Source organism: Pseudochaenichthys georgianus, chromosome 17, assembly GCF_902827115.2.
Source record: "Pseudochaenichthys georgianus chromosome 17, fPseGeo1.2, whole genome shotgun sequence".
Classification (NCBI taxonomy): domain Eukaryota; kingdom Metazoa; phylum Chordata; class Actinopteri; order Perciformes; family Channichthyidae; genus Pseudochaenichthys; species Pseudochaenichthys georgianus.
In genome coordinates, this window is record NC_047519.1 from 30,857,964 (window position 1) to 30,871,537 (window position 13,574).

The window sequence follows — 13,574 nt, forward strand, 5'->3', positions numbered from 1 at the left end:
AAAAATAAATAATGATTTTTAAACAAAAGCTTCTCAACCTTTTCAAACAACACACACTTTGTGAAATAAATATCCTTTGTTTTCAGACAAGTGTCACCGTTTTGACCATATTTATATATATATCATTCCTTTAATCTGACTGAATTCACATCGACAGGAAGTCAGGTTGTTGTCATAATGCCACAAAATGCTCCATCCCATTTTAGACAATTCATAAAGACTCTTTGTTTTAAATGACAGCAAACACATAAAGACATTTTTTTTCAGCTTCTACTGAATGAACAAACTGGGTAACGTCATATACATTAAGGGTTTGTGGACACTAAAATATTTTGCCACAATTTGCCACATTTTTTGACAAAAAGACAAAAGAACTCCTCTCAGCAGAGAATGCAAACCTGTGCCCTGAGGTTGGGGACGTTGTTACTCTTGGAAACATACAGATGTCTCCATAGGAAAATAATGATCACAGTTCCTCTTCTATAGGACTTTCCGCATGGTTCTCTTTTCAGTTTTGTCCCCCATGCGCTATTGGTGATTAATCATACCATTCCTCTACATTACACTTTATTTATTATCCGTTCTTCTCTTATGATTTCAGCTTCCTAACCATGTGTTCCCCTCTGTGACAGCACCAGCACATTCTATTTGTGTGTTGCTGCTTTTAACTCTTCGTCCTTGGCTGTTGAGAATCAGCATCTCGTCCTCGTCTCTTGCCTTTGCTGCGGGCCCTGTGGTGCTGTGTGTGTGTGTGTGTGTGTGTGTGTGTGTGTGTGTGTGTGTGTGTGTGTGTGTGTGTGTGTGTGTGTGTGTGTGTGTGTGTGTGTGTGTGTGTGTGTGTGTGTGTGTGTGTGTGTGTGTGTGTGTGTGTGTGTGTGTGTGTGTGTGTGTGTGTGTGTGTGTGTGTGTGTGTGTGTGTGTGTGCGCGCGTGCGCGCGCGTGCGCACAGAATGCCACAGTGACACAGCAGAGAGAGAGAGAGATGCTGATGTATAATCGCCAGTCATCCACCAGGGCATTTCTAAAACCCTGCATGGAGCACTTGGTCTTTGTCTCTCTGATGGATGAGCCGGGGCGAGGGGACACACAGTTTAAGGGAGTGTCTAATTGGCGGCTGTTGTGTCCCCCCACAACACACAACAGGTACGACATAAAGGATTTTGAAATAAAGCGTCAAATATCCCTCTGCACCTGATGTGTTTTGGTGAATCGCCTCTGTCACACTGAATGGCAAGATTTGTTTGAATGCTTTATCAATGATACACGTAGAGTGAGGGTACTATAATGGCGCATTTCCACTGCAGCGGGTAGCCCCGTTTAAGCGTCCTTAAATCATCCTCAAGCGGCCATGCCAGTTTTTGGTGGCCTTTCCATATAGCGTAGCACCGGCTAGCGGGTACTTTTTCCCTCTTTTTCCGGCCCCATAAAATCGTGGTTCTATCAGACCAGGCCAGGGCTGAACTAGTGACGTCAACACTCTCGACTGCTGATTGGTCAGAGAGAATCGTCACAAGATCGCGCGCGAGATCATCCCTAGCGTTGCATATATATCTAGAAGCAAGCTTGCAGCATTTTTGTAAACGGAGGAGCTACAAAAATGGCAACGTCAAAGAAAAGCACACCGTGGTCGACCAAGGAGGTGACGACGTTCCTACATCCAGTGATGTACCTGAACGCGTTCAATGAACGATCGTTCATGAACGCGTTCATATTTTGGGCGAACGTGAACTGAACGTACTGTATTTCCGCTAGATGAACGTAATTGAGAACGCGTTCATTCTCAGCGGTGTATAACGGCGTTCAAAAGTGCGTTCATTCTCAGCACTGTATTATAACGGCGTTCAAAAGTGTGCCAGATTTCATATGCCTTTCAGCCGAAAACCCAGTTAAAACACACCGTAAACAGGCTTCAAAATAATGCGGAAAACCACCCAATCTGGCAACAGCAAGCTGCCTGTGACGCGTACGCGCCTGTCACCCCTGGCTGTCGCACTAAAATATAAATATACTAAATATATCAGACTCCTCACAACATACAATGTGGAACCGCGGAACCGGCGAGCATTGAATGAATGAATGAATTAGTATGGACGAAGCCGAGAGCAGCTGCAGCAGCACTCGCTCAGAGTGAGACTCTACGGCAGGGGTGGGGAACCTCCGGCCTCCGGGCCGTATACGGCCCGCGAGACAATTTGGTACGGCCCTCGAGGTAATTTATAAACACACGCAAAAAATAAAAAAATGAAAGAAATCTAGACCGCAAAATAATTAAACAAGGAAGTGCCTGTTTTTCCTGGCCAAGATCAGGGTCCTTGAACACAACACGAGCCTAACGTGTCATCACGTGGTATATGTCTCGACTGACAGGGGTGCAGTTCTGACGGAGAGCACCAGAACGCCACTCCAGCACTTCAGAAATGGCAGAAAGTCCATACACATGCCGCAGTTTCTGCGTGTCTGTGTCTTTAGTTGAAAGCCCAGTGGCGATCTGCTCATCTGTCATACAGTCAATAACTGTGTTGTTATCATTAGCATCTGGTTAGCTAGCTATGCTAACGAATATAAGAAGCTTTGTCTACAACCAGTGAGGTAAAGGCACATCTTTATATGATCATTATAGTTATAAAAAAAATAAGAGAATAAAGTAAACAGGTATAAAATACTATATGATAGTTATTAATAAAGAAGAATACAGTTTGAAAGGGGAGTGATTTGTCAAATATCCATAAATTAAAAGAAAATCTGCTTACAGTTGTGTTTGGGTGTTGAGAGATGTGTCCATAGCTCTCCTAATGTTGCTCTCAAAGTGCACCAGATTGATGCTTTTAACTTCAACATTTAAAAAAAATCCCTCCGGACCCCCCTAGAGGAGGTTAGGCCCCCCCCCCCCACTTAAATCATGTTCACATGGATAGGAAACTAAATACATTTGCACACATCTTGTGTCCAGATCTTTCTGTTTTGGTGGTCACGCCACACCCTGCACGTGCATGCATACGCGAGTCATGGTGAGATATCTGGATTAAGAGGTTGCTTTTTCTTTGCACAGAATGAAGTGAATGAGCTGTGATTTTAGTTTTTTTAAGCAGAGGTCAATAACTTGTACGGCCCTCTGAGGATATTGTAAACATTGAAATGGCCCATTAACATCGTACAGGAGACAAATAATAGTTCGCAGCAACGTATTGAAAAAAGAACTATGAACTATAAATTAGTTCATTTTTGAAACCATGAACTTTAGTTCAACATTTTGAATTATGAACTATGAACTGAACTAGTTCATTTTAAAATGTGTGAACTGTGAACTGAACTAGTTCATGTAGAAAGTGAACTTTCCCAACACTGCCTACATCTCATTGGGGACGATAAAATCCAGCGGGAGCTCGACGGAACAACTCGAAATGTGCCCCGCTTACACTGCGTTGCTACCCCAGGTCCTAAACTGTAATGGAAATGCGCCACGGCCTCGGACGGCCAGCGAGGCAGCCCGAGCTCGGCCTGAGCGAGGACGCTTAGGGACGCTTAAACGGGGCTACCCCGCTGCAGTGGAAATGTGCCATAAGTCACAGGGAGGGGAAAAACTAGCCTACTTTCATTTATTGAAAACTAAAATGAACTTCCCTTAATTTCCCCACAGGATGATTCATACTATAATCTGCAAGAAAGCATTAGTGCAGCTTCAGTTATTGCGGCCATTTTGTACCATGATGGCAGTCCAGAGAGCTCTTCTGTTATTCCTGTGACACACAGTGAGTGCTGCAAAGGATCAAAGGGAGAAGCAACAGCCTGTATCTTCATCTGAGTCTCTAGGATCCACGTTCAACTGGAAAGCTTTCTGAGGAGTCAGAGGCTTTTATTTCCTTGTTCCTTTTTTGGTCATATAATTAACTTTTCCTGCGCACTTAGAGAAGCTTTGCATTAATTCATCCGGTTTTCACTTCATACTCAGCCTGCAAAGAAACTGAGATGTACATTGTCATTATATTTCCTTGCTGACGATAGCAATGCCTCACTGAGCCTCTGTTGACTCTTCTTTGATCACCTTTATTTGAAAAACTATCCAGAAACCCACCTGTACTTTTAGAAAAAAAGTTGATTTCTTTTGGATACACGCTGAAATATACTGACTCATTTTCTCCACTTGTGCCAAGAGGTTTTGGGACTCATTTATAGAATTAAATGGTTTGAAAAGAGGGGAGATTTTCCCCAGCGCCTCCTCATCCCGCTGTTAAGGAGGGGTGGAGGCTTTGTAAATCTGAGAGGCTGGAGGGCGCATTTGAATTCAGGCTGTGTGTCTCCTGCGCTAGCCGAATGTTACCTGCTCTAGCATGGCAACAGAGAGAGAGCGGTGAGCTTCAGCTGCAGCCTCCACACACACACACACACACACACACACACACACACACACACACACACACACACACACACACACACACACACACACACACACACACACACACACACACACACACACACACACACACACACACACACACACACACCTGCATTCACAGCAGAAGTGCAAAGAGTGACTCAGGTAAGCAGGAACGGTCCTGATGAGAGAGGGAAGCAGCGTGCTGGAGTGAGAGATATTGAAGGAGGAGCTATAGAGCTGGAATCTTTGAGGAGGGGAGACTAGGGGAGTCGCACAGAAACCGAACATTAGACTCCCAGGGCTTACCAGGGAGGGATAGACAGGGAGGCAGACGAGATGGCTGTGGAGTGTGGCTGCAGCTGTGATTGGATACATCTGACAGACTACAGAGCACTGAGAGACACACACATAGAGAAGAAGAGGACGTTTAGTTTCTGAAGCGAGTCTATTCAGGGGGCTTAAGCCGGGGGAGGTGGAAGGGAGGTTTTTCTGACAGGGTAAGTCAAAACAGAGAGGTGTGAGGTTTGGTTTTGGGAGGGTAGATAAACACAGGATGACAGCTGAACCACCTGTCCTTCTGAGATGAGCAGAGGACACACACAAGGAGACAAACTAACCTTAAACACTTCTCATCAGACTGGCGCACGGGACACGACTTCAAAGATGCTTTTTGGCGTCCGGATCACCTGAACTCATCTGAGAACATAACTCTCGAGAGGGACCCCCTGGAGGACCCAAAAGAGTCTGTATCTTATTGCGGGAACTCCCTGAAGAGGTGGCGATCAGGAGCATCACCTGTGCCATGAGGACCCTGTGTGTGAGCCCGGCCTGAGACCACCCCCCCGGCCTGTCCCCTCCTCTACTGGATGTCTTGATGTATTGCTGTGGGCTTGGACACTGGCGGAGTGTGCAGTCCACCTATGTGAGTGACCATCGCAGCACCTCCATGCAGCATCCACATGTTTTCTTTTATCCCATAGCAACAGGGAAGTATTGAGTAAGAGAGGGGAGGGGATGCATCTTTACAATACACACGATTATTGCATTTTATATACTGCTGAATGTTTAATCACTGCATTACAATGCCGGTGATATTTATATCCGTCTATAAACCGATAGAAATGTGACTCTTGCAACCTGTTCACTCCTCTGTGACGGTTCCTCTGTGCGAGTTTTCAGCCGCGCTGCAGTTTATCAGGACAGACAGTGTCATTGTCAAACAGCTGGCAGTATCGATCCAGTGCAGGACTTCATGAAAACATGACCTACAAAGCCAATAAACCCGTACAGGATGGTTTGTTTGAGGCAACAGTTTGATTTCAACACCGTGCAATAAAAACCAAAGTCAAGGTGATTTAGGAAAAGCTGCTGTGCTCACTTCACACGGTGACCTGTCTGAAGGAGCAGGGGAGGACAGACAGGTGCAGCTATCGCATCACAAGACAGCTTTTAATGTCCTCTCAATGACAGAAAGGAGCGAAGAGTCTCCTCCACCTGTTTCTCTTCATTTCTTCTCATCCTTCCACTAACTCCCATCCTTTCCTCTCTGTGTTAGTGTTGCTCATGCGTCTATGCACAACCTCTGTTAAGTCCTGTTGCAGCTGATACTATAGAGCAGGGGTGTCAAACTCAATTTCACCACGGGCCACATCTGCATTATGGTTGCACTTAGGGCCGGTTGTAACTTCAAGACTATATAAAAATGCATATATAAATATGTTATATATATATAAAATAATGTTATTGCCTCTGCATTGGATTATTATCGGACAGGGTAATAACTTCATAATTAACTACGTCTGAAAGCAGAAGTCTAGGGAAAATAATTGCAAGTCTCTTCAGTGAGCATGTCACAAAATGATTTAAAAAGAAAAAAAGTGAAATCTTGAAATAAAAGTCTAATTCTGAGAAAAAAGTCAAATGAGAGATGCATTGTGGGACATGTAGTTTGTGTGCTTCTGTAAATCAACCTGTAACCGTTCTTTGCAAGCTCTTGTGGGGCCACATAAAATGAAGTCGCGGGCCGGATTTGGCCCCCGGGCCTTGAGTTTGACACCCCTGCTATAGAGTGTCAGAGCTGTGCATTGTGGGATGGCGCTGACTGCGGTGGAAAGTATCCCAACCACAGTCCTACATGAAACAGGCTTACTGTCAGCACTCAGCACTGAATAGGCTGTCAGAGCAAAGCCTCGCAGATTACCCACACTGCTCTGCTGCATTCAGTGTGTGCACACCTCAGCAACCAGCCAGGAGAAACATACACAATCAAAAAGCCATGCACCGCAAAAAACAGTGACATATCAAGATCTGATGACAGCAGTTAGGAAGGTGTCTGTCATTTAGCAAATGAAAAAAGGAACGCTGTTGGTATAAATGCATATTTAAAGGAAGTAAAAAAAAAAGTGTTGTTTAGAAGCACCCAGGCTTGAAATGTGCTTCTGTGGTGCAAGCATATTACTCATCTGTTATATTCACACCATTTGTTGACCTACAATAAGCAGTCCGAAATGAAGCAATTACAAAGATAGATCAGTGTAAGCTACAACTTGGTGTAGGACAGTTCCCAATGTTGGTTAAAATGACTCACTTGATCGTGAATTAACAAAATATATACTCTACTGCACAGTGCACAGTGTGTTAGTTTGGTTTCCAGATTTCCCCCAATCTTTGCTGCTTTACTATGAAGTAATAGTTTTCATTCATCATGCTTTTAGACACTATTCAAAACAAATTATCCCTCCATGTGTGGCCTTTTCTGGCAGAGATCACAGCTCGATTACTTCAAGTGCTTGCCTGGCTCTAGGAGGGATCTCAAGATGACTTTCTGTTCTTTGATTTATTTCTGCTGTTCACATCATGTCACTGTGTCAAGAGGACGCCGTTTCCAACCACATGGGCTCAGTTATTCCCATTGTATAATTCGGCCTATAAACCTTAGAGAAACAAGACACATTTAAGGGTAAAAAACCTTTCTGAACCTCATTTTTATCCACAGGTTTATAAAATGAGAAGGGTCTGTCTTATTTCTTTGTGTCTAATTTGTTATTAAGGAATGCCAGATAAGACATTATACTTTAAGACTTTCCCCCTAAATACATTGACACAAGGTGCACCTTTAATGTATTGCATGAAGCACTGTTTGGGAATATCAGCTTTTAATTTTCTATGCATTTTTCTTGCAGCATATAGAGGCAGACAGAACATGTTGGAGAGAGAGAGGAAGAGATGGATGACTAATGAAACAAATGTTGCATCTAAACTGGGAACATATCCGTTCACACTTATTTTGGTGTTTAAAGGCCTGCTGTATTTTCAAAGCGATCATTTTATGCAAGTGTTCAACATTTCCTGAGGTGTTTTTTGGTACTTCTTGTGAACCCTGCCTCCCTTGTGTTTGTTTTTAAATATCACATCACTTTAAAAGGATCTAGTGACCCTCATGTTGTCAAGAAAAAACATTGATATTACGAACATCTCACAGACAGAATCACAGCGTTGACTCCCGGCCTTGATCACGTCCTCGCCATATTTGATTGCTTCCTGTGATGACGTTGTTCTGGCTGTTGAGTGAAATGATCAGATAACCCCCATGACAGTTTTTTGCTGGTCTGATTTTCAGTATTGTCATTGAGTTTCTCTTATTGCCTGTTTTGGAAAATATTCACTGTGGCTGAGTTTCAAAATTCTGATTACTGAAATAACTGTTCTCGGATGTATCAGTCTAAAACAGGGCTGTCCAAACTATGGCCCGGGGGCCAAATGCGGCCATTTTGAATCGGCCCTCAGCTAATTCAAAAAGTATAATGAAATATGGCCCACATGAAACGTGTGCTTGTTTTATATTGTTTGTGTTAGAAGCCCACTTTCCAAATCAATTAAACATTTTCTAAAAAATCTAAGTTGATGAGAAAAAGCCCAATAACTTATTTACATAACCAGCTTGAAATATACCCTTCCTATTTTTCTTATTATAAGCAATCTGAGGCTTCTGTTTTAAGGGATGAGCTGTCAACAAAATAAATGAAATCCTATGGAGAGCTGTGATGTAGGCGGTTTATTTCAAGTAACAAGCATAAGTTTCCTACATTTGATTGATTTTGATAACTTAACTGAGAAGGCGATATACCTCACCTCTAGTGAGCGGCCCAGCCCTTTGTATATTTTTCTGTGTGTGGCCCTCAGTGAAAAAGGTTTGGACACCCCTGGTCTAAAATGTGAGGAGTAGAGATGAAGACACTACAGCTCTTTCTCAAATAATGACCATATTATAAGAAATACACTTAGCTCTGATGTTACCTCCAGAGTTTTGGGAATTTTAATAGCACATCCCTTCCTCCAGTTGTATTCCATGTGTGGGGTGCAGCATCTCATGAATAGTAATTCTGCAGAGATTGTGATTCCTCCCCCTGTAGCCCACTCTCCTGGAGGTGAATGTATAAGGACCATAGATCCATACAGCGCTAAGGTGGACATTGATTATAACGCTGAATAAAAATACTGTGGATTTGGTAAACATGCTGCAAGCTGTGGTCGGTATTGACTTGTTTCCACACTCAACAGTCACACTGCTATTTTCTACTTCACCGGAGGCGATGGGATGGTACAGCAGATCACAGATGAGTTTCTGTGCACGACCAAAAAAAGGCTCTTACGGTTGGTTCTGCCTCGGCTATTTATTTTATTCTTAGAAATGCAGTTTTAGAGGAGTAAAGCAGTCTTACATGAATTGCTTATGAAGTAAGAAAAGATAACTGGAAGCTGTTACAATGTTTGAATAAATATACTGTTTCTGACAAGTTTAGTTTCAGTGCTTTCAGTTTACATTCACAATTACAGAGAAGTAGTAGTTGGCAATACAATCTTGGATCTCAGGCTCTATATAACACTGCCAGTGAAATATTTATATAAGATGATATCACACTGAATCAGTATCTTAGTTATTAAGTTAAATATACAACATAAAATACATTTGTATAACATCTTGTTGATCAGAGTGGGCATTTTGGTGTTGACATTTTGTTTTATTAATTGGATGAACATAATCAAACTGCAATTTTTGAATGTAATACATCTTAAGCCCCAAGGACTCCCTCGGCGGGTCCTTTTTTTTTTTGTTCACGACACTGTGTCTCAGGGGATCTTAATATTTAAGAACCTATTAATGTGTTATACCAGATTAACGGGAATAATCACAGCTAACTGACGATACAAACAATTTTTACCAAAACAAAACACAAGTCTCATAAGAAGCATCTAAATGACCCCTGAGCGAACAATGCTAACCTATTACTGCACCGATAATCACTCCTAGCTCCCTTATTACTTATCCTAGGTGCACATCCACACACATCTTTTATGATCGCAAGGAGACACAGAATCTAACGGTGCCCACCTCAACACTGAAAGATACAAACTTGCGACGTTATCAACAAAAACGTACATCAAAACAAGTGGCGCTAGGTAGCCCACAACGCTAACATGGCTTACCTTCGTCTTTGTCTGGTATAAACTGGTCTTCAATGGCATTACAACGATAAAAACGATGGTGTAGTTAATCCATAGGTTAATCCAATGTGTCTGTGTCCCCTTTGAAATGTTCTGATAATCTATAAGCAATAAAACAGCTTTTCCGTTGCTTTATATCAGAGCAGCGATATTTCTCCCCTCTGCTGCAAGCTAGCATGCGCAGAGACGACACCTTTTTTTTTTAACATGAGTGTGTGCGGGACGAAAGATATGTCACATGTCTAAATCGAACAAGGGGGGCCAGAGATATGGAAAATCCACCCAAATGGCCCCAGTAGAGTTTTTTTTTGCTAAATCTGTCTAAAAAGGTCAAATATCACTTGTTTTGCATCAATCTTGATACAGAGTACTTATTATATGTTGTACTTTGGATTCCTAAAGCTAACCCATCAACCCATCATCCAAGGTTAGTTTTCACTATAAGTACAAAATATCTTTTGGACGGACACTATAATTTACAGTTTTTTATATGTTCAATCTGAATTTTCTTTAAAATAAAAAATATCTATATTGATTCTGACTTTTCTACATCCAACTCACAGGTTTATCATTGCTTTGAGAAAAAAGATTATTAATTTAACCCTTTTAGAAGGGAAGATATGTCTGGGAATGTCATTTTCGAGCCTGAGACCTGAAAAACAGGCTCGGGGTTTAACAGGTAAGAGGAGCAGCTTTGGAAATTGAATTATCTAACCCAACAGTTTAACATCAAACCATCTGTGGTTAAAGTTGGAGTTGAATCTTGTAGCCTTTTTCTTGACAGTCAACACTTTAATAGTTCACTCATTATTTCCCTGCAACCTCACTGTGACAACAACTCACTGCGCTTGACTGAATCTAGGAAAAAGTGAAACCTCATCAATCCCTGTGAAGCAAAAACCTGTTGATTTGATATTTCTGTTTGTGTAGGTCTTTTCTAACTTTAGAGAGACAGGCTAACTGTCTCCACCTTCTTGCGATTATTCTAAACTAGGCTAATCGTCTCTTGGCTCCAACGCTGCACTTTAAGTACAGACATGAGAGTGTTAGAGTATTGATTTGCCCACGTCACTGAAGCTCAGTTTCTAAAATATTGAACTACTCCTTTAAAACTCCCAAAGACCTATGAAACATGTTTTTTCCCCTATAATCTCATGTTGGGGATCAGTAACCTGCCCTCTCCAGTCGTCCCTCCTCCACCCTCATTCACAGTCCCTCCATGTCTTACATCTTTTATCACATCCTTCCCTTCCTTCTTCTCCACCTCCCTCTTTCCATCCATCTTTTCTCCACCTCCCTTCTCCCAGATGTTAGGAGGGCAGGATTGGCCATTTGCTGCCCCAGCCTCCGGCATGGCGGAGGGGGGGCCAAAGCCAGATCTGCGTTTGCATATTCATACAGGCTTCATGAATCTGAAAAGAGCAGACAGCCACCGAAAAAGAGAAGGAATTGGATTGGAGGGATTGGAGGACAATTTTCCGGGCAGATGACACGTGTGTGTGTGTGTGTGTGTGTGTGTGTGTGTGTGTGTGTGTGTGTGTGTGTGTGTGTGTGTGTGTGTGTGTGTGTGTGTGTGTGTGTGTGTGTGTGTGTGTGTGTGTGTGTGTGTGTGTGTGTGTGTGTGTGTGTGTGTGTGTGGACGCTGAGGGTTTTGGGAGCCGGGCCCTTGACCTCTCCATCTGGAAGCCATGTCAAGAGTGCCCAAGAACAAAAATGTCTCCTGGGTGAGTACTTCCTCTCTAACTGGAAGGTGGGAGGAGTGTAGAGAGGACGGAGCAGAGAGGGCTGCAGGTGGATTTTAGGAATTCAATTTGAGTGTTTTTTCTAAAATATCTTTCTGCATTATCCGCTCCAATGTTTTATCTTGGACTGTTCTCTTAACAAATGCTACATATAGGAATGTCAACACAGAGAATGTTGGCATCATGCTTAACCAAAGCATAGTTTTGCACTATAGAAGGGGTGTCTTTTGTTGGGTGAGTTTAGTGTTTCCAGATTAAAAACAGAGCAGATGAAGCCATAGTCTTTGATCGCTCGAGTGCCTTGATGTGTCCAACAGCTGTTTGGTCAAACTATTAAGCTGTCTGTGCTCTTCTCCAGCCTACTTTAAATTAATGCATTCTGCCCAGCCAGCGGAGAAATAAAAGACTATTAACGACAAAATTAAAGGTGATGACTAGGCCTAAATCAATGAGTATTGGGATCACATGTGCTGACATAGCATGACTGCAGTTTGCAGCTTAACAAAAACACTTTTTGGTTGTGTCCAATTGCAAGCAGGGATGAATTCATGGAGTATTTTTTTTGCTGAGGGCAGATGTGTGGTTTCTCGCTGTGTGGACAGAGAGGAGGGCAGAGGGGAGGGCAGAGGGCAGGCTGGAGTCTGGCGCTCTGCCTAATATTGTGCGTGACATCCATCTCTGCCTCTGCAGAACCTGCTCTACTGTCCCCAGCTTGACACACACACACACACACACACACACACACACACACACACACACACACACACACACACACACACACACACACACACACACTTTGGTAGTAAGAAGCTTAGGGACAGATGTGTATATGTGTGAGAGCGCATGCACATGAACACGTGTGCTGTGTAGGGGAGTGAAAAGACTGACAGGTTATTTATGGCTTGTAGCGATAGCTCTTTGTCAGGGGATTAAGCTGCAAGATAAAAGATGTTTAAGATATCTTTGTTACATTAAAATGCATTGAATCACAAGCTGCAGCCAACAGCCATCGGTCAAAGTTCAGCAACCTTCAGCGCAGCCCCACTTGAATCCGTGTGCTGCACACATTACTGCAGGACTGTTGAACACACAATACTAGCACATTAATGGAGGATATGCATGCTCAAGCTGATAATGTGAAGAGTGCTCCTAGTTAATACCTAACTTTGCCCATTATAATACACTTAGTTCAACCCAATTTTGTCTGTGTTTGCACTTGTAGGTTCAGAAATGCATGCCGACATACTTGGAAGGTGCATGACACTTTTGTACAGAGTGGTGAATATTTTAGTTTCTTAATGTACTGTTTGAGAGAGAGGGTGGTATGCACGCTGGTTTTGAAGGGTTGCTCATCAGGATGTTATTAAAAGTCTGAACGCTTGACAGTCTTCTTCAGAGTATTGAGGGACAAATGTATACAGAGATGTTTGTCCCACAATATCCTCAATAAAATGTTGAATATCAAGTCATCGTTTGCATCATGGAGTGTGTCTTCACAGTTGCTTCATGCATTCATTCTGGCAGCTTGTTTCTGCAGCACAGGAGTGATTTGACTGCTTTATGTAACATCACAGTTGTGCTCAGAGTCAAAGTAAGCGGGAACTCTGAGTGTTTTGCTGGAACTGGAGGACAGTTGGCTCTCTGGAGGAGAGTTGAGGTGTCATGAAACAGATTTAGTAATATCTGGTTCAGCCCAAGTCATGGGCTAAACACTGGGACCTTCCATTTACTCTTTCCCTGTCACACAGTGCTCTGACCTCTGATGGTGGTGTCCACTCCAGGAATAGAGATATTGATAAGGATGTGTGTGTGTGTGTGTGTGTGTGTGTGTGTGTGTGTGTGTGTGTGTGTGTAGCTGTGTGTATTCTAGGAACAGATGTGTGTTGACCCAGAGGTAAGTGTCACAGCTTCCTGCACCACACTCTCACAGCTTGCCCCTGATGACTCGGCCG